Below are 21597 nucleotides of genomic sequence, written 5' to 3' on the forward strand. Positions count from 1 at the left end.
CTTCTATGTATTCCAGCCCAGTGGGTAGGGAAGTAGGAGGGGAGAAAACAAAGTGGGGAAAGAGCCTAGAATAGGGGTGGCAAGAGGAAAAGAAAGAGCTGGGAATTGGAAATATTTATTTTAATGTTATAAAATATTATCTATGTTTGACAATGTGGTCCACCAAATGAACAAGTCTGACATAAAGGGCTCTTTTGACCAAATAACTGACAACCTGGCCTACTCAGGCATTTTGCACATGGGTACGCTGTTAGGGATGTGCATGAACCTGTTCGGATGCCCTTTTAAGTGCCTCCGAACCAGTTCGAATGACTAGCTGTTCTGCCAGTCCAAAGGCGGGTGGCATACCTTTAAGGGTGGGGGGAGGGTGCCCTTACCCCTCCCGTTGCATTTCACCCACCAGCACTCCATTTTAAAAGTGCCCCAGAATCCTGGAATGCATTTCCTAATGAAATTAGAATTTCCCCTCCTCTGAATCTTTTTAAAAAGTACTTGAAAACTTACCTGTTTAGCCAGGCTTTTAGTTTATAGTTTTAAAACTTCTGATTGTAAAGTTTTTATTTGTATTTTAAATTGTTTTAATTGTATTAATGTTTTAATTGTTTTTAGATTGTGAACCACCCAGGGACTTTTTTGTATGGGGCAGTATAGAAATGTTCTGAATAACTAAATAAAATACAGAGGAAGCCAGGACTGATTTTCTCCCATTACTAACTAAAACCTAGTTTCTGTTATGGAAAATAAAAATTGAATAAACTACTATTTATTATAAACTAAGCTTCATACATGAAGATTTTATAGGCTTTGGGCTTGACCTGCAATTTCTCACCACCCGGCAGCTTTCCAGGATTCTAAAATAACTTCAAGGCACAGCTAGTACCACTTGCCTTAAACAGGAATGATTAGAAGTGCAGTGAAGTGAAGATGGTTCTCTAAAGATTCACTGTAGTGCTGCAAGTTTTACTGTGGTAAGTCTAGCCTGCTGTATTCTTGAAGTTCAACAACCTATTTAGAATGTTCTCCAATAATTCATTCCTTGCCAAGGCACTAATAAGCACATTATTATTTTATTTCATAGTGCAGCTTTCTTAGTTCATCTTGCAGAATGTAACAGCAGGATCTAAAAGGCTAGTGCCAACTGCATGCATTTCACATACTGCCTTCAAGAATATGCACACATGAAGGCCTGAACTACTCATTGTTTATAATAAGTTACTTGGCGCCAAGCATAATGCCAGCTCTTGGCAAGGCAGGAGTCTGGAGTCTGAAGTAGCTTAGTTTATTGGTGCTGATGATATGGATGAGTTAGATTAAAGAAACTGGGATTCTTTTTGATGTAATTCAGAGGGAAGGTTTCCAAAGTGGTGATGTTGTGCTAGCTGAAAGTTACACTTTACCAAAGCAACAGCTTTATGGGAAGACGTCCACGCACTGAAGAACAACAGTTCTATTGGAAAAAGAATTCAGGGATGGGAAGTTTTCAGACACAAATTAGCTCTTTGGGTATCCTGTATCTTTCTCCTAATCTATTTCTGCCTTTGACTCTTGAGGCTTTAGAAGTAGTACTAAACCATCTGGGCTGGTCCAAGATACTCTGCTGCCTGTGGTGAAAGACCCTGCTCCCATCTGTGCATAGATGCACCACATTTTCAGGGTATGCTGTTGAGGCAGCAGCGGTAACCAGTGATCCCTATAAGAAGGATTCCCAGATATTGTTGACTGCAACTCTCATAATCCCCAGCCAAAGCCTATTGCAATTTCTTTCTTTCTTTCTTTTCTTTTTTCCACAACTTACCATTGTAGCCATTCATAAAAGATGCCATGCATTGCACATTTAAGATGGCTGTATATTAAAGTCTGTCAGAATTATTATTTATTATTCATTGCTGGAAAACCAATATAATAATAATAATAACAACAACAACAACAACAACAAGCACTACCTTGGCGTGGTTGTGGGGCTTGTGTGCTCTGAGGAAGGTGAGAGCTATGCCAGAGGTCCAACCATAGTGGACAGGTCTCACCAGAGGAGCCAGACGAAGAGTACCTCTCCCATCAACAATATGGTGAAACGTAACTTTAATAAATCTATACCGGATCGGTCGTCGCCCGGGTCAACAAGGACCGCACCAGGTGATGGAGTACCTGGACATCTGGTGGCAACTGGGCTACATTACTCAGGATCTTCAGTTGAGCAACCAGGGCTGGAGATTGCAAGGTTACTGGAAGAAACATCGCTTAACCGGAAAAAATATACGAAAAATGCCAACAAGGAAATAATAATCTGCTATTACAAGTCTAGTCCAACTAGAAGAGGTTATTTAAAAAGAATGTACCAAATTTGGAAAGAGAAGCATCCAGATACAGAAATAACAGAACAAAGGCTAGCAGACCAGAGAAGATTCATAATAAGAAATAAAGTATTCACAGGAGTTGAGCTGGAAGAACTGCAAAGAGCAACACAGGCTCAAGATATGGAAGAAGAATTAACAGCAACTAAAGAAGTTGCTCAGGCACAGGTGGAGGAGGTGTTGGAAATCGAGGATGCCACTGTTGCTGAACTGTTCGAAAATCAAAACCAGGCAACCTCAAAAACCTGAATGCCGTTTAACAGAAAAGCAACAAGAACGAAAGAAAATAATAACTGAGCACATGAACCAAGCAACCACCAGGGTTCGACTTCCAGCTCTAAAAACAGTTGCCATAAAACAACTTGCTCAGGCATTAAAAGATGTCAATGCTCCACTTGCAGAAATAACAACCAATGATTTGCAAGAAACAAACCAACTAATGTACAGTGCAGCAACAATAACAACACAAGAGCTCGGATATAAGATCAATGGACCTGTAAAAAAAGAAAGTAGTACATCACCTAAATGGAAGATTAGATTAGAAAATAAAATTGCCAAGCTTAGATTAGATGCTAGTAAATTGAAAGATATGAAAGACAAGAAGCTGAGGAATGAAAACACCAAACAGTATCTGATCCAAAAATACTACCTAGATGCAAGGAAAATTAGAGAAGTCCTGGAAATAATAGAGCAGCAAATAACAGCAGTGTCAAAGAAGATTAGCAGATATGAAGCCAGAATTACACAACACAGGCAGAACCTCAAATTCCAGTCGAATCAGAAACATTTATACCAAAGCATAGAAGGAGAAACTGCAAGAAACATAGAAACACCAAATAAAGAAGAAACTGCAATTCTGGGGGAAATTATGGGACAATCCAATAGATTATAATAAGAAAGCAGGCTGGGTGAAAGAGGTCAAAAAATGTAACCAACAAATGCAAGATCTAATAATAACACCAGAATTAATAAGTGAAGGAACAAAGAAAATTAAAAATTGGACTGCACTAGGCAATGATGAACTGCATGGCTTTTGGCTTAAACACCTAACAAGCCTTCATTAACAACTATCAAAACAGTTCAATCACATTTTGCAAGGAGGTGATATTGAACAATGGCTAACAACTGGGAAAACTCATATCATCATGAAAGACTGAGCAAAAGCAGTTCCAAGTAATTATATACCAATAACGTGCCTGCCAACCATGTTCAAATTATTAACTGGAATAATAGCAGATGAAGTGATGCAACACTTATTAACTAACAAACAGCTTCCAGTTGAACAGAAAGGAAATTGCCCAAACACCAGAGGCACAAAAGACCAGCTGCTGATTGAAAAAATGATTTTAGAAAATTGCAAGAGAAGAAAAACAAATCTAAGTGTTGCATGGATTGACTACAAGAAAGCCTTCAATTCATTGTCTCACATATGGATACTAAAATGTTTAGAAACAACTGGTGTCAGCAAAAAAACAGATATTTTTTTTTTAAAAAGCAATGAGCATGTGGAGTACACATTTAACAATCAATGGTGAGACACTTGGACAGGTTAGCATTAGAAGAGGCATTTTCCAAGGGGACTCACTATCCCCTCTGTTGTTTGTAATCGCCATGACCCCACTTTCACAAATACTAAACAAAACAAGCCTCGGATACCAAACATCTAAAACATCCAGTAAAATCAACCATCTGCTGTACATGGACAATCTGAAGTTGTATGGAAAGTCCCAGTCAGAAATCGAATCACTGCTAAACACTGTCTGTATATTCAGTAGCGATATAGCAATGGAGTTTGGACTAGACAAGTGTGCTGCATTAATAATGATCAGAGGAAAAATAAGAAAAACAGAAGGAATAGAACTGCCCAATGGAAGCAAGATCAACAACCTGGGAGAGAAAGAACATTACAAATACTTGGGCATTCTCCAGGCGGATAACACCGCACACACTGAAGTTAAAAGAAAAATGGGAAGTGAATACATCAGGAGAGTTAGAAAAATCCTCAAGTCCAAACTCAATGGCAAGAACACCATACAAGCCATAAACACCTGGGCTATACCTGTTAGCAGATACACTGTAGGAATAATAGACTGGACCCAGGCAGAGCTAGAGACGCTAGATCGTAAGACCAGGAAAATAATGACCATCAATCATGCTCTGCACCCCCGCAGTGATGTAGATAGGCTATACCTCCCTCACAGCTCAGGTGGAAGAGGAATGCTGCAAGTCCATCAAAGAGTAGAGGAGGAGAAAAGAGGCCTTGAATAATATATAAAGGACAGTGAAGAAGATGCACTTAAAATGGTCAATTACGAGAAACTATTCAACACCAATCAGCCAGCGTGGTGTAGTGGTTAGAGTGCTGGACTAGGACCAGGGAGACCTGAGTTCAAATCCCCATTCAGCCATGATACTAGCTGGGTGACTCTGGGCCAGTCACTTCTCTCTCAGTCTAACCTACTTCACGGGGTTGTTGTGAGAAGAAACTCAAGTATGTAGTACACCTCTCTGGGCTCCTAGGAGGAAGAGCGGGATATAAATGTAATAAATAAAAAAATGAAAAAATGAAACAAAGCAGGCCTACAAGAAAGAACAAGTCAAGAACCGAGCAGAAAAATGGAAAAATAAGCCACTGCATGGTAAATATTTGCACAATATAATAGGAAAATAAAACATCACGAAGACCTGGCAGTGGCTTAAGAACAGCAACTTGAAGAAAGAAACAGACGGCTTAATACTGGCTGTACAATAACAGGCACTAAGAGTAAATGCAATAAGAACAAAAGTAGAAAAATCAACAACATACAGCAAGTGCTGCCTTTGTAAAGAAGGAGATGAAACAGTGAAATCAGCTGTTGTAAAAGGATCGCACAGACTGACTACAAACAAAGACATGACAAGGTAGCAGGGATGATACACTGGAACATCTGCAAAAAATACAAGCTACCTGTAACCAAACATTGGTGGGACCATAAAATTGAAATAGTTGTAGAAAGTGAAGATGCAAAAATATTATAGGACTTCCGACTACAAACAGACAAACATCTGCCACACAATACACCAGATATAACTGTAGTCGAGAAGAAAGAAAAACTAGTTGAAATAATCGACATAGCAATACCAGGGGATAGCAGAATAGAAGAAAAAGAAATAGAAAAAATCACCAAATACAAAGATCTACAAATCTTTTTGTAGGAGGCAGCATGGTGTAGAGAAGCCAGCGTGGTGCAGTCGTTAGTGTGCTGGTCTAGGACCGGGGAGAGCCAAGTTCAAATCCCCATTCCGCCATGATACTAGCTGGGTGACTCTGGGCCAGTCACTTCTCTCTCAGCCTAACCTACTTCACAGGGTTGTTGTGAGGAGAAACTCAAGTATGTAGTACACCCTTCTGGACTCCTTAGAGGAAGAGCGGGATATAAATGTAAATAAATAAATAAATTTTAAATTGAATTTGAAAGGATGTGGCAGAAGAAGACCAAAATAATCCCAGTGGTAATTGGCACCCTAGGTGCAATTCCAAAACAACTTGAAGAGCACCTCAGCACCATATGGGCCACAGAAATCACCATCAGCCAATGACAAAAAGCAACTTTACTGGGAACAGCCTATATTCTGTGACGATATCTATAATAACAGCAACAACATTGACAATAAAATTCAGCCATCCCAGGTCCTTGGGAAGGACTTGATGTCTGGATAAAACAAACCAGTCAATAACACTTGTCTGACTGTGTAAACAAGAAATAATAATATATTAATAATATTCTATTCTATTCTATTCTATTCCATTCCATTAATATATTATAATAAATAAGAATAATAATATTAAGAAAATATTAATAACACCAGGGGATCCCTGTTACAGGGGACACTGGTGGCTAAGAACAAGCACTCTCAGACTATGCCATTAAGCCAGGCAGTTGTGGCAGGAGTGCTCCTAGTTCAGTTTGTGGGGCAGGGGGGAGAAGAAGCATGCCTCAGGCCAGGTCCCTACACTGCAGATTTGGCAGCCCCAAACATGAACACAAGCTCTACTTCCAGTTGCAGGGGCAAAATGCCAAGATTGGGCATGTCACCAACCAGTCTCTACATATCCTACCTTATTGATGGTATGGAATTTGACATCTCTCCCTCACTTCAAATCTTGGATACAAATGTCCGGTTCTGTATCAAAAGTGGGCTAGAATATTTATTTGTTTATTTAAATGTATTGCATTGTATTGTATTGTATTGTATTGTATTTATTTGTTGTTAGATTTTTATACTGCCTTTCATTAAAAGAATCTCAAGGCGATTTTCAAAACATTTAAAACAATATGAAACTATAAAACAATTACACAATAAAAATAAATTTGAATATAAAAAATACAAATCTAATTAAAAGTTTTTAAAAACATACACAATAAGACCATAAAATACAGAGCAGCAGCAACAAAAACACTCATAGACAAGCCTGGGTAAAAAGCCAGTATTTCACTTGCTTTCTAAAAACTGTGATGGAGACTGAGCGGTGTAAGCCCACCAGGAGAGGGAAAATGCCAAGACGGCGGGTTTGTAGGATATGCCCAATTTCAGCTTATGGCTCCCATGACCAGAAGTAGGGCTTGCTGTCTGGGGCCACTCTGGAGCAGGGTCAAAATCCCAGGATTCCCCATCCAAAGATGTGGGTATATCCTTGGATGATGAGGCCCAGCTGGAAGATTCCACAGAGATCACCTCAGTACCCCCAGAACTGGAAACCCCTGCAGAGGCCCCACTACCAGAACCACTGCAAGGAACCCCTTGCATCATGCATCAGGGGGCTCCAAGGATGGCACACTTGCCCCAGCTGAAGACCCCTCAACAGAGCCCGTGGGATCATCAGACCCCACCGCAGTCCCTGCCTCCATAACTCTGCCCAAGGATGAGGGCTATGCCATAAACTCCCAGGAACCATTAGTCACAGGGGCACCCAAGTACAGAACTTGATCCCTCAACAACCAAGGGGATCCCCTCCAAGCCCCCAAACATAGAGGCACTGCCACATCAATGGGACTCTTCAAGTCAGACACAGAAGTGCCCACCTAGCTGCCCAATACTTGCCTTGTGGGCAGTGGGTCTTCTCAGGAGTAAGAGTAAAGCAACTGTGGAGGGTCTATTTGGTAGTAAGGTTTGCTTTGCAGCAGATAGGAAGGAAGAGGTGTCGCCCTCTCCCAGCAGATTTAAGCTGTTTCCTGCTTCTGGATCCTTCCTAGAAACAACAGCTTCTTCTGAGTGCCTGCTCTAGTATTTATGCATAGCTCTGTGTCCTGAGAGTTGGCTGCAGCCCCTGTCCCCATATACGTCTATGGAGTTTTTTCACTGATTTTACTGACCCAGTTTTACTAAACCTGGTCTCCTAAGGGTCCAAAAGGACCCGCACTGACATTTGTGGCTTGGGGTCAGATCGGATCAGATCCAAATCTGATTTTTCCAGTTGTGCATGGGCCTCATACTCTACCATTACTTGCAACTGACCCCTCAGTGTGGTAAGGAGGGCAAAATGGGGTGAGGAAGGGTGACAGGGCAGTGACTGTGACAACAGGGCCTTGGCACATCCTGCCCCTGTGCCCTTCCCTACAACTGTGCCTGAGGCAACTACCTCACTCTGCCTCATGGAAGGACTACTCCTGTAAGCCATGATTAAACCATGGTCTGGCATTAGTAGCAAGAGCATGGTGCTCTCATGTTCACCTTGCCTTTCATGCATGACATGAAGGGATGACATTAGCAGCTTCCATTGATGTTTGAAACAAACAGTGTTGTGTCCAAACCCAAAAACCCATTTGTCCCAATCATGTTGTGTACAGCTAAGGATATCTAAGTGAGATTGCATCTGTGTAAAGGGGAGGGAGGAGCAGTAAAATGTGAGGCAGGGGGGAGTGTATGAGCCGGAGGCTCGTCCTAGTAACACTTTCATCAGCATTGTGCCAGAACCTGACATTGTACCACTCCTGATCTCTACTAGAGATGGACTGTACAAAAGAAGTCCTTTTGTATTTTTCCTTGCCTGTTTTAATGTTTCTTGAGGGAAAGGGGGAGGTAAATATTAATATTTAATATTAATTAAATAAACAAACATTAATTTAATATTAATGTTAACATTATTATATCAATATTTTAATATTTAATATTGATGATGATATTAAATATTAACATTATTTCCCATTTCTGAAAATTCACTATAAATTCCCAAGAAGTTGTTTCAAAAATGAGGGCCCAACTACAAGTTACACACAAGCTCATGTAACAATACCCTGATGGTTTTGGGGTTGGGTTTTTTGCTACTTCAAAAGGGGCCATTGGAAGTGCATGGGAAAGGGTTAAACATTCCTCTCCCCCAACCCACACTGCTTTGCTCCCAATCACCTCCTCCTAAGACAGTTTATCCAGCAAAAACAAAACAAAACAAACCCAGAGCCATTGGGCTACTATTACAAACATGACACACGTTGAGAACTGAGAAATCCCTGGAGGAACTTGTGTGGTGGGGAGGGCTGCGATGTAAATTAATTATTGTCATGTAATCCTAAGAAATTAGCTAAGCTAAAGAAAGCAAATGCCATGGAAAGCTTGTTTCTGTGAGCTGTGTTTGTGAGGCATCCAAAATGAATGAGAAATCATTGTTCCTCTCCATTTTCTCGACTGCCTAGCACATGAGTTTGTGCTTTCAGAGAGGCTATAAAATGGAAGGTCCCTTGACAGATGACAATATATTACTGGCACAATCCTTCTCTCAATCACCACTTCAGGGACTGGCTTGGGAGAAACAGTAGCTTAATGAAAAGTCAAGGAGCAATCATGATAGCACAGTTCAAAGCTGCTCAGGGGACTTTGAGACAGTGCGTTTAGCAATGTTCATTACTTTGAACAAAGTATACTGCCACCCTAGTCATCTAAACTGCCAATTGCACAATTGTGTCATAAAACTGCATTCCTGGGGACCATAGAAACCCATCAAATAAATTAACCACAGTTCTTTACCATCAGCACAAACTCCTGTTCCTCTCCTGTGTGACTGTGCGGTTAGAATTAAATGGGACATACATTGCCTCTGCATGCATGGTGGATTTATTCATTTATCATATTTATATACCACCCGATATATAAATCTTCAGGTGATGCACACAATCCAGATTACAATAAAAAATAAAAACAATTAAAACACCAAATAAGAATCAAACGCAGGTATATTGCCACCAGTGGAATTTACTTTCATTTAAAGCAACCTAATATTAACGATAGAACTGTTCGTAAAAACAGTCATATAAGTAGCATGCTAATATGGCCACTACAACTTGCAGTAAATTGTTTTTGAACCCAGAAGGCAAAATCTTGTAGCCCACATTTGCCTAATGCCACTAAATAAAACCCAGTACCTTCAGAAAGCTATGGATAGAGCACTTCGTGAACTGTGGGTTCATTACATTCATTGCGTTGTGTGCCTTTTGTTTAGAGCACATGATTAGCTTGCTATTTAAATATTCCTTCATGAGAAAGTTGATGCCACATTTGTATGGTTATGTTAGCTATTCTTGTGTACCTTGTTCAGCTCTGCAAAAGAAATGAGAAGATGGTTCCGGTCCCTGCCCCAAAGGGGCTCACAATCTAAAAAGGAACACAAGGCAGCCACTAGCAGCAGCCACCGGAAAGAATGCTGTAGTGGGCTGAATAGCAGCGGCTGCTATCTCTCTGCCAAATATAAGAGGACCACCACTTTCCAAGGATCTTCCTTGCTCAGTTAGCAGGAGTTTTGTGCAGAATGAAGAATGAAGCTACAACTGTGTTCCAAATAAAATCTGACAAAAGATCACATCATATCCCAAGCTGGAACAGTCTCTAAGATTATCCTGATGACCCCTTAGTTTTGGGCTATAGAGTAATATTTCCGATGAAGAAATCAGAAATCAGCTTTTATTTCGGTCAATGACCAGAACACAAAAAAGAGGGAGAGAGAGAGAGAGAGAGAGACATCATAAAATGGCAATACGCAGCTTGCGTATTGTAACAAAACTTGGCCACAGAATTAGTACTCATACTATCAAATTTAGACAGTAATAAATCAAGATAAAATTCTATAACTCTCACTGGGACTTCTGCCTTTCTGCTTGGAATCTAGATGGATGATCACTCCACAAGTGCTTTGAGGTCTGAAAAATTCTTTGTATTGAAGTGAAAGCTGCAGTTGACACAATAAAGCAGACACCTGCAGCTTACATTTACAATTGTCACACCCAGTACATGTTACCCAAATTGTGTTTTCTCATTTCATAGAACAGCAGACATAAAACAAAGCTAGCAGCTGACCACAGGATGATTGCACTGACTTTGTTTGTTTGTTTGATACATTTATATACTGCCCCAAACCAAAGTCTCAAGGCTGTTCACAATGATCTCTGCCTTTTAACATGACGCCAACAGGAACTGTCATTTTAATGGAGAATGCTGCTATACCTAAAATAATTTTTCACTTTCATTGGGTTTCCTTAACAAATGGATTAAAGAAAGAGACATCTAGACTAAGCCTCTGCTAATGCACCACAGCTTTCCAATATGTAAGAAAGAAGGGGCAATTTCAAGTGATCTCCCTTCCCTGGGCAGCCCTCTATGTGTTCTAGAACTGAGGGTCCCCCACAACCCTCAGGGACATAGTTTGGGAAGCACAGGTGGCTGCAAATGGAAAATGAGATTGCCAAAAAACATGCCCCCTCCCCACTTCATGCAGCAGAAAACACTGGTGTGTCAGTGGAAGATTAGTCTGGATGTTGACCATTGTTTCCACGTGTTTCTATACATATCACAAGCCTGTACTACTTATGACCAGTGTTCCCTAAAACAGGAATCCCCAGATGTTGTTGACTACCAACTTCCATAATCCCCAGTTGCCTTTAGATGGGGATCATGGGGGTGGTGATCAACCACATCTGGGAATCCCTGTTACAGGGAACACTGCTTATGTCCCACCCAGCCAGCCAAACACAGCCCAACAACCAGATAGGGTAACTCTCCAAATACTCAGTAAACATTCTGGATTGCTATCTGCTGAGACTTTAAAAACAAGAGCATTGTCAAGCACCTGATAGCACATTAAATGGCTAGTGGGGTTTGTTCAGGTTGTTGAGTTAGTAGTGGTGTAGGCCTGAACTCATATACTACCAGCATAAAGAGTGTCAAAATTTAAGATGTGAATCACATTTGTATGCTGAAATAACCTTTCTGAGTGTGCCCGTATATACATATAAAACAGTGTCAGATAGTTATGCAATTACTTAAAATATCCGGGATAGCAAAAGAGAAGGGCATGGCAGAAAATTGAGTGGCTGATGGTATGGGTTGTGTCTGGCTTTGTAGACCATGGATTTTGCAAGTCTACTACAGAGCAATTTTCTTCCTTCCTCTTGACCTGTTCATATAATGTTGACCTATATCCATAGAAACACATTTTAGCACATGCTACTGCAAAACCTGAGCGCATGTAGTTGCCAAGTATTTCTTGTGCATTCTGGAAAACTTTAATAGATTTATTGGCCCTCAAATCTCTCTTGTGAAGGTGTGGTCTGTCCTCTGGATTGACTTAAAGAAATTTTTTTATCCTGGAGTAGCAACTCTAGCTGCATTCATACGTAATGTTAAACTGGAGGTTGCTGAACCCATGATTAATTTTTCTAAACCTGAATCACATCACACACATTCATCCAACTGCAGCTCGACAACCTCCATTTTCAGGGCAGAGGAGCCCCACCCTCTTTCTGGTCCACTGAGGCCACATCCCAGCAAGCTCCATAGTGTTCGTGTCACCATACTATGGGCAAGGCATCCGAACACCTCCAGGATGGCAGCCATTGGCCACAATCTTCAAGGGGCTGTGCCAGGTGCACTCACGCCTTTTTGGAATGGTCTGCCTGCCCTCGGCAAGGAAAAGACACTTAAATCCATGCAAGCTTATCATCTGACAATGATGACAACCACCACCCTCATAAGAACCTTGCAACAAAACAGTCTCTCACAAGCAAAATTGCTGACACTGGGGGGATTCTGAAGGGCACTATTTTCCTGTTACTCAGGAAAGGAAATATGATTACTTACTAGGAAGGGATGTGAATATTTATTTATTTATTTATTTATTATTAAAACTTTTATACCGCCCTTCCAGAAGGGTCAGGGCAGTTTACATTAAAACACCATTAAAATCAATTAATAATTAAAACAAAAATTATAAAGCATAAAAATAATTAACAATTAAATACATCGTAAAACAACAAATAATCAGAAGAATTTAAAAACAAGTTTTAAAAAGCTGAGAAAGCCTGGTTGAAGAGATGTGTTTTCAGGTGTTTTTTGAAAAATGCCAGAGATGGGGAGGATCGTATCTCAGCAGGGAGCGTATTCCACAATCTTGGGGCAGCAGCCGAGAAGGCCCGTCTCTGTGTAGCCACCAAACGAGTTGGAGGCAACTGGAGACGGACCTCCTCAAGTGACCTCAATGGGTGGTGGGGCTCATAGTGGAGAGGACGCTCTCTTAAATACCCAGGGCCTAAGCTGTTTAGGGCTTTTTAAGTTATAACTAGCACTTTGTATTTTGCCTGGAAAACTATTGGCAGCCAGTGTAACTCCATCAACAAAGGAGTAATGTGGTCTCTCCGAGATGACCCAGAGACCAACCTGGCTGCTGCATTCTCAACCAACTGAAGTTTCCAGACTACATAAAAAGGCAGCCCCACGTAGAGCGCATTACAGAAGTCAAGTCTGGAGGTTACCAACAAATGTACCACTGTTTTGAGGTCATTGATCTCGAGAAACGGGCACAGCCGGCGTATCAGCTGATAGAAAGCACCCCTGACCTCCGCCTTAACCTGAGAAACCAAAGAGAGACGTTGATCCAGAAGTACTCCCAGACTGCGAACCTGTTCCTTTTGGGGAAGTTTGACCCCATCTAGAACAGGCAGATCAAAATAGTCTCTAGAGTTCCAACCCCGCAAAATAAGTACCTCCGTCTTATCTGGATTCAGCTTCAGTTTATTCTCCCTCATCCAGCCCATTACTGCTTCCAGGCAGGCATTTAGGGAGGATATGCCAACTCCTGAAGAAGTTGACATGGAGAAGTAGATCTGGGTGTCATCAGCATACTGGTAACACCCAGCTCCAAATCCCCTGATGATCTCTCCCAGCAGTTTCATGTAGATGTTAAAAAGCATTGGAGAAAGTATGGAGCCTTGAGGGACACAATACTTAAACTCAGATTTTGAAGAGCAACAATCTCCAATTGACACCATCTGGAATCTGTCCGAGAGGTAGGAGCAGAACCACTGTAAAACAGTGCCTCCCACCCCCAACACCCTCAGACATTCCAGAAGCATACTATGATTGATAGTATCGAAAGCCACCAAGAGATCCAAGAGGACCAACAGAGTCAGACTTCCTCTGTCCACTGACAATTGGAGATCATCCATCAGGCCGACCAAGGCAGTCTCCACCCCATAGCCTGCTCGAAAGCCAGATTGAAATGGGTCCAGATAATCAGTTTCCTCCAAGACCGCCTGGAGCTGAAAGGCCACCAACCTCTCAACTACTTTGCCCAGCCATGGGAGATTGGAAACAGGCCTATAATTGCTCAACTGAGAGATCTAACGCAGGCTTCTTTAGAAGAGGTCTAATAATTGCCTCCTTAAGACAAGGAGGCATACTGCCCTCCCTCAGAGAAGCATTTATGATTTCTACCAGGCCGCCTACAACAGCCTCTCTGCTAGATAGAACAAGCCATGTTGGACAAGGGTCAAGAGGACAAGTGGTAGGCCTCACCGCTCCAAGCAGCTTGTCCACATCATCAGGAATCAATATAAAGGAGTGGCAAAGAATCCTGGGGTCTGGCCCACTGTGCCCATAGGGTGCTGTGCCAACCACCCCCAGAATGTTCTGGATGTGGTTGGCACCCTATGTGCACTACACCACAACCTGCTCTGGGCCACCCTGGTGTCCCCCAAGTGGAGTTATGGGGCTGCTGAAATTCCCCATTATTCCCTATAGGGAAAAAGCTTAAAGAAGTGCAAATTTCAGGAAAAATTAAAAATCACCCCTTTCACCAATTTATTTGAAATCTGCATGGTGGCAGGCACCCATTGGGGCACTACCACCCACCCCATTCTTCTGCCCCTGAAACCCCTTTTCTGTCCCGAATCTGCCACAAAGACATGCAATCTTAAAAAAAGAAAAATAACAACACCCCTTTGCCCAATTTCTTTGAAATATGGGTGGCAGCTTCCTTGTACCCATTGGCCACTACCACCCACTACAACCCACTCTGGGTCACCCTGGTGCCCCCCCCGGGAGTTAAAACTAAGGCTGATGAATTCCACATTATTCCCTATAGGAAAAAGCTTAAAGACACGTGAACTTCAAAAATCTTTAAAAACCACTCCTTTGCCCAATTTCTTTGATATATAGGTGGTAGCTTCCTTGCACCCATTGGACACTACTACAAACCATAACCCACTCTGGGCCACCCTGGTGCTCCCCACGTGGAGCTATAAGGCTGCTGAAATTCCCATTATTCCCTATGGGGAAAAGACGCACCAACTTTTAAAAAAATCATTAAAAACCATCCCTTTCCCCAATTTCTTTGAAATTTGGGTGGTAGGTTCCATCTATTGGGCACTACCATCCAACCCACTTTGGCCACAAAATGGAGGTCCGACTCTCCAAATTTTTTGGGTACGAATCTATGGTGATTTGTTTTGTACCAAATCTGGGCAATTGAGCACAGGGGTGATTTGTTTTGTCTACCCATCACCCGAACCAGCCAGATGAAGGTATAAATAATTTTTTACCCAATTTTTTTTGCACATCCCTATTAGCTATTCTGCCCGACACCCCTGTCCCCACAGACGGTTCTTCTCATGTGTTATGAATGGGTATCCCCATGGCCTTCCACTCTCATGACAGAGTGGTCCGCTCAGGAACAGCATCCATTGCCATCACAGAGGAGGAATCTCCCCTGTCACAGGAGGCAATGCTGGCCCTGCTGCCTGGCCCTTCTCATGATAAATCCTAGTGACCACACACTTTCACCCAAGGGGAAGGGGAAGGGGCTGGGCTGCCCTTCCCCAACATCATTGGGCAAAAACTAGACCTGAACGGGTGCAATCCCAGACAGGTCTGGGACACCCTCTCTATGATTATAGTTCCATAAACTGCATGAAACTGTGGTTATGGCAGCTTCCGCATTCGGATGTAACGCTGCTGTGGCAAAACCTCAGGTTGGGGCAGCAAAACTCACTACAAACTGAAGGTTCCAATTGGAATTTGGTAGGGAAAACCACAGTTGCACACATTCAGACATTCAAAAACTCCAACCTCTGCCCCATTTAACAGCAGTTTCACATTACATGCGAAAGCAGTCTCACATTACATGCGAAAACCACACCTCTCCAAACTGACAAAGCAAGAAGGCTGAAGGGTTACAGAGTAGAACTGGAACTGCAGTGAAAAACCCAAAGGGTATATTCAGAAATTCTATTCCTATACCCACAGTTAAAATGAATCATAGTAACCCCATAGCAACCCCATAGCCCCATTCTGTTCAATGGCACTGTCAAGTAGCACTTCCAAACTACACTGAGTGGCTTAGATGGAGTCAGGGAACATTTGGCAAATTACCAGAGTCCCTTGTTTTGCCAGTTAAGCACATCCGGCAGTGCAGTGGAATAACCACAGATTTTGATGTTCTCTAATTTTGCTCTGGTAAGCATGTCTGGTATACAGCTATGTCTACCCAGATTCTCCATTTTACAGAGGAAAATCTCATGATTCTTCTTTAGAGTTACACAGTGACTGAGGCTACCCATCATACCGAAGCTTTGTGGACACCAAGTTGCCTTTGGTGCTTGATAGTAACATTAGTCAAAGAGACTGGTCCTTGCCTCATGAAACTTGCAATCTCAATTAATGGCTCCTGTTCCATTAAGGCAGCTTTCTGTGTATATGAAATATTAGAACATAAGAACATTAGAAAAGCCCTGCTGGATCAGGCCCAGAGTCTATCTGGTCCAGCATCCTGTTTCACACAGTGGCCCACTGGATGCCTTTGGGGAGCCCATGGGCAAGAGCTGAGGGCATGCCCTCTCTCCTACTGCTACTTCCCTGCAACGGGTATTTAGAGGTGCCTCTGAGGCTGGAGGTGGCCTACAGCCACCATACTAGATAACTTGATAACTTGAATCTGCCTCACAAAAGAAGATGGCCAAGTGGCCATAATAACTCATTTTAGTATTTTATACAGTATGCACAGGCTACTGAATTTATATAGAATTCCATACCATAATAACAGAGGTCACAGAGACCTTGGATTGTAGATTACAGGAGAATGGCATTACAATGCTCACGAAGGGATTTCAGTTAACTTTCCAAAATTCTTGTTGACATTGCTTTTGGTAGAATTTCTGTTAATGTGATCAACAACAACAACAACAAAAGTACTGCACACAATAATTCTATCCCTCCACATACTTAGCCCATATTGGTGAAACCAACATTTCATGGGATGTAATATTGCCTAACCTAACACTTCTAAAATTAGCCATCAAAATGAATAAATTCCAAAGCTGTCAGCACATCTGCCTGTGGATCGTATCAAAGAATGATGTGATATGACTTGGAGATTGCTATTTACATCTTGGAATTTTCAGTAAATATTCTACAGTGGGTGGAGGAGAGACAAATGAAAGTAGTATTAGTCCATTTTTTAAATGCTGTAATTTTTTTAAATAAATAAAAATAAAATAAAATAAAAATGCTGTAAAATCTACAGGTTTACTATTATTATATAGGCCTGGTAATAAGAGATTTGTATATGACAAACCTATTTGTCATACCCAAAGATAGGCTCCATGTTTATCTCTGTTGGAATAGCTGTCCAAGACTGAATCCATTGCTCCTAGGATACTACTAGGCATAATGCTGAGTATAAATATAGGAGTTTTTATTGCAGGAATGATTTTAGAAAAAGAAACAAAAAGACATAATGCAAATACATTTGTTTTGCTTCTTTTAAAAGCAAAAAGATACATTCCTTAGCATGAACATAGCAAATCAGCTAACCAATTCCCCTTTTAAGGATTCCACCTTTTCTGTGAAATATATGCAATATGATTAATGTTCATTCCCAACATTAGATGTATTTTGGAAGGATGTGAAGGGCTTTTTCTTTAGTAGGTTGTCTGGCTTGTTCTCTGCTTTGTAGTTAGATTTTAAATTTGGAGTTTTTGGGTACTCTAGATTTGTATGATGGCGGAGGAGGAGTTGAAGAATCTATCGCCCCTGGCCCCCCATGTCCTCCCATCATTGGAAGGTTGGCACCCCCAATGGTGTTTTTTCAATTCGGGCTGCTTCCTCCCACTCCCACCTCCCTCCCACTTTCCACAGCACTTGTGCCATGCGCTTTGTGACTCTGCTCCAAAAGACTTCACAAATGTTCCACCTGGCCAATGTACAAGTGGCCCAAGGTATTCATGTGTGATCTCGCTGTGATGCAGGGGATCAGAATGATATGCCAATGCACTCTGTAGCAGCACACTTCTGTTTGGTGGCCGGGTGGTGGATATTTCTGGGAACACATAAAAGGAGCACACCAGGGATGTATTCTGTGGGTCTTAATGGGTGGGGGAGAGTTTGAAGAAACTGAAAGCAGTGCCTGCTCCTTCAGTGCAAGCATTCAGTGCAAGCAATACCTGCTCATTCAGTGCAAGGATCAAAAGTTGTGAGGAAGGGAGTCCCTCTACCAGGGCAAAGTTGGGAGGAGGAGACGGTGAAGCTGTGTTGGGGGTGGAGGGCTTTGTTTGCTCAGCAGCGTAGTTCAAGTGACCCTTACAATGGCCACAAGTTTACTTATTAACCCCTAAAAGTGGGGACAGTATGGGATGAGGGGGTAGGGACAACCCCAGAACCAGGTGATAGTTGTTGTTTTTAAAGGGCGGATAAGTGCCTCCTTCAAAGGGCAGATAAGTGCCTCCACATGCCTCCTTGTTCTCTAGACAGCTTGCATGGCCAGACTTGTACCCCACAAGCCCCTCCATGAATCTTTCAGCACTGTCCATACTGAGTGTCCTTGGAGCTTTCTCCTGCCCGGCAGCTGCTCATGCAAACAATGCCTGTATTAAAGCTTTCATGGGCAGAGGATAGTTGATGCTTCTCTAAAGGCCTTGAGGGCTGGTGTCTACACCATGGCTGCTGTGTGTGCATGGAGTTGCTGACCACATCCCTCCTGTGTAGTGTTGGCCAAACATACACATGACAGTTGCCCCCTTCCATCCACCTCCTCCTCCACATGAAGACAACTGGTTGGAGTACCATACCCTGCTTCTTAAACCCCCTTTGGCACCAGCCATGAGGTCCCAGAATCCTTCCACCACCTTACCATCCACTAGTGGCACTGTCACTGGCACTGAGAGCAGCCAGGCAGGGGGTGGAGGCAAGAAGGCCCATGCCAAGTTGTGGAATGATGCAGAGAAAGGGGTGTTTGTGGACCTCAGGACATCCAATAGTGTGCAGTCACTACTGCACAACCAGTTCAGGAATGAGGGCAAATCCAACTGGATTTCCCGGCAGATGGCATGGTTTTATGGCTCACAATGTGGGCAATTCCTGCAACAAGAAAAACCCCTAACCCACATTAATCCATCTGTCATTATAGAACATTACACCTTTGCACTGTGGCTCAGGCAGAGGTGGCTGCTGGGAGCACTTTAATAGCCCAATCTCAATGCAGCACCACCTCTTGCTGACAACTGTGCTGTCCAGGCTGGGAACCCTCAAGACATGCCTGCTGTGCCCATGCTCCGTGGGAGGGGGAGCACAAAACATGCCTCCTATGCCCATGCTCCCGGGGCGGGGGATCTGCAAGACATGCTTGCTGTGCACATGCTACCCGGTGGGTGGGGACTCGTAAGACTGCTGTGCTGCTTGCAAGCCACTTTCTGATCAGTGATGGATTGTGGTTTCCTGCAAAAGGTTCCTAATACTCTCCCACTCTCCCCGCTGCAGGCTTACCAGTTCATGACCAGCTGGAGGAGCCATTGCCACCAGAGGAGGTCCTTGCTTGCCCTGAAGCACGCGAAAAACAGCCTGCAGTTGCACCTAGAAGTCCACTCTCCAATGTGGAATGTGCCACACACCTGAGGAACTGGAGGAGGGTGGACCATCTGTAGCTTGCAAGGGACCCTGTCTCTCAGCATGCGGAGAGCTGCCAGGTCACCTGCTCCCTGCTGCGAAAACTGGACTACAATGAGGAACAGAGGCAGGAGAAAGAAATGAGGGTCTTCCAGCATGCTAAGCAGGAAATGGTCAGGGCCTCCAAGCATGCAGTGCAGGAAGTGGTTGTTGCCATGGAGCACTCAGCCATGGCTGAGAGGAGATTTGAGCACTGCATTGCCTTCCTGGAGAGGATGGCTGAATCTGTCTCAAGAATTGCCAACCAGGCACCAGCTTATCCTTCACCACAGCAGCAATTGTACCAGACGCAGTTGCTGATGCCACAGCCCTACCTGCCTGCACATCAGGGGCCATCCCAAGCCACTCTGGCCTCTGCAGCTCCACAGGCACCCTTCATGGGTCCACTACAGGAACCATCCCAAACCACCACATTCTCTGGACCACTGCAGGTAGACATCTGCCCTCTATGCCCACAACACCTGCTAACGTGGCAAAGAGGCACCTTTTAACGTGGTGATTCTCTTTATTTAGCAGGGGGAGAGTAACTGGCCCTATCCACCCCCAGCACAGTACCTCCAGTGACTGTTGCTGGTGTCTATCTTATATTTCTTTTTAGATTGTGAGCCCTTTGGGGACAGGGATCAATCTTATTTATTTATTATTTCTCTGTGTAAACCTCCCTGAGCCATTTTTGGAAGGGCAGTATAGAAATTGAATTAATAATAAAATGAATCAATGAATGAATAATATAACACTCCCGAGGCTAACTTTCTTGGGTCCACAGGCAGGGCCATCCCAAACCAGTCCTGTTTGTGCAGCTATCCAGCCTCCACCCTTCATGGGTCCACATTTGGAAGACCAGCTCACTGCACCAACAGGGCACCTGAAATCACCCTTCCTGGGTAAACAGGCAGGAGAACAGCCCTCCGAGACCATTCATGGGCCACCATCACAGAAAGCCCACCCAAAGCAAAAGGTATTCCAGTGCACACCACCACAAACCCGGAGCCTTGTTCCAAAAGGGGTATGTATGCACTTAGCCAAGCATGCTGTCACCACCCAGAGCCACACACAAAAAAGTGCTGCTGAAAGGCAAGGGTGTGCACCCACACACTCCTGCTTGGGTTGCACTAAGGGGAAGGGGAAGAGTAGGGGTGCTGGTGGTGGAGGGCATCAAAGAGGTGATGTTGGTGAGAAGCAGAACAGTGGGAGTGGAAAGCATCTTCCTGGGACTTTCCTCCTCCTCAGGGGAGGAATTAGGCTAGTGGTATGTGGAGAAGGTTCTGGACTGGGCAAATCCAAGAGCAGTTGCACCTGTTCTTCAAGACAAAATTTGGAATCTGTATCTTGCTTTCTTTGCCCAGAAAATTGCTCCAAATTTCTCTTCCACACCACAGTTACCAAACCACTTAACCCACACTTGGTTTTCATTTCTGCACACATTTCTTTCTTTCAGAGCACTACATTTTGTTGTGTGTTTTATGTTGTTGTAAACCACCCAGAGATGGTTTGTAGACCAGGTGGTCTACAAATGTGATCAATAAAATAAATAAGTGTTGAGCATGTTAATATGCCTCCCACATGTATTGAGGAAAACTTTTATTCATTCATTCATTCACCCACTCATCATTCATTCAATTTCTATACCACCCTTCCAGAATGACTCAGGGTGGTTTACAATTAAAACAAAACCATTAAAATAAATTAACAGTTAAAACAGAAATTATAAAACAGCATAAAACAACAATTAAACAATTAAAACTCAATAAAACAACAATTAAACAGTCAGAACAGTTTAAAAACCCTGAAGAACCAGGTTACAACATTAAAACTATTTACAACAATTTAAAAACCCTGGAAGGCCAGGCCAAACAGATAGGTTTTGAGGGCTCTCTTGAAGTTCAATAAAGAATTCAAGATATGGATTTCTGCAGGGAGTGCATTCCACCATCTAGGAGCAGCTACAGAGAATGCCCGCCTCTGAGTTGCCACCAGATGTACCAGTGGTAACTGGACATGGACCTCT

This window comes from Hemicordylus capensis, chromosome 3 (assembly GCF_027244095.1).
Source record: "Hemicordylus capensis ecotype Gifberg chromosome 3, rHemCap1.1.pri, whole genome shotgun sequence".
Classification (NCBI taxonomy): Eukaryota; Metazoa; Chordata; class Lepidosauria; order Squamata; family Cordylidae; genus Hemicordylus; species Hemicordylus capensis.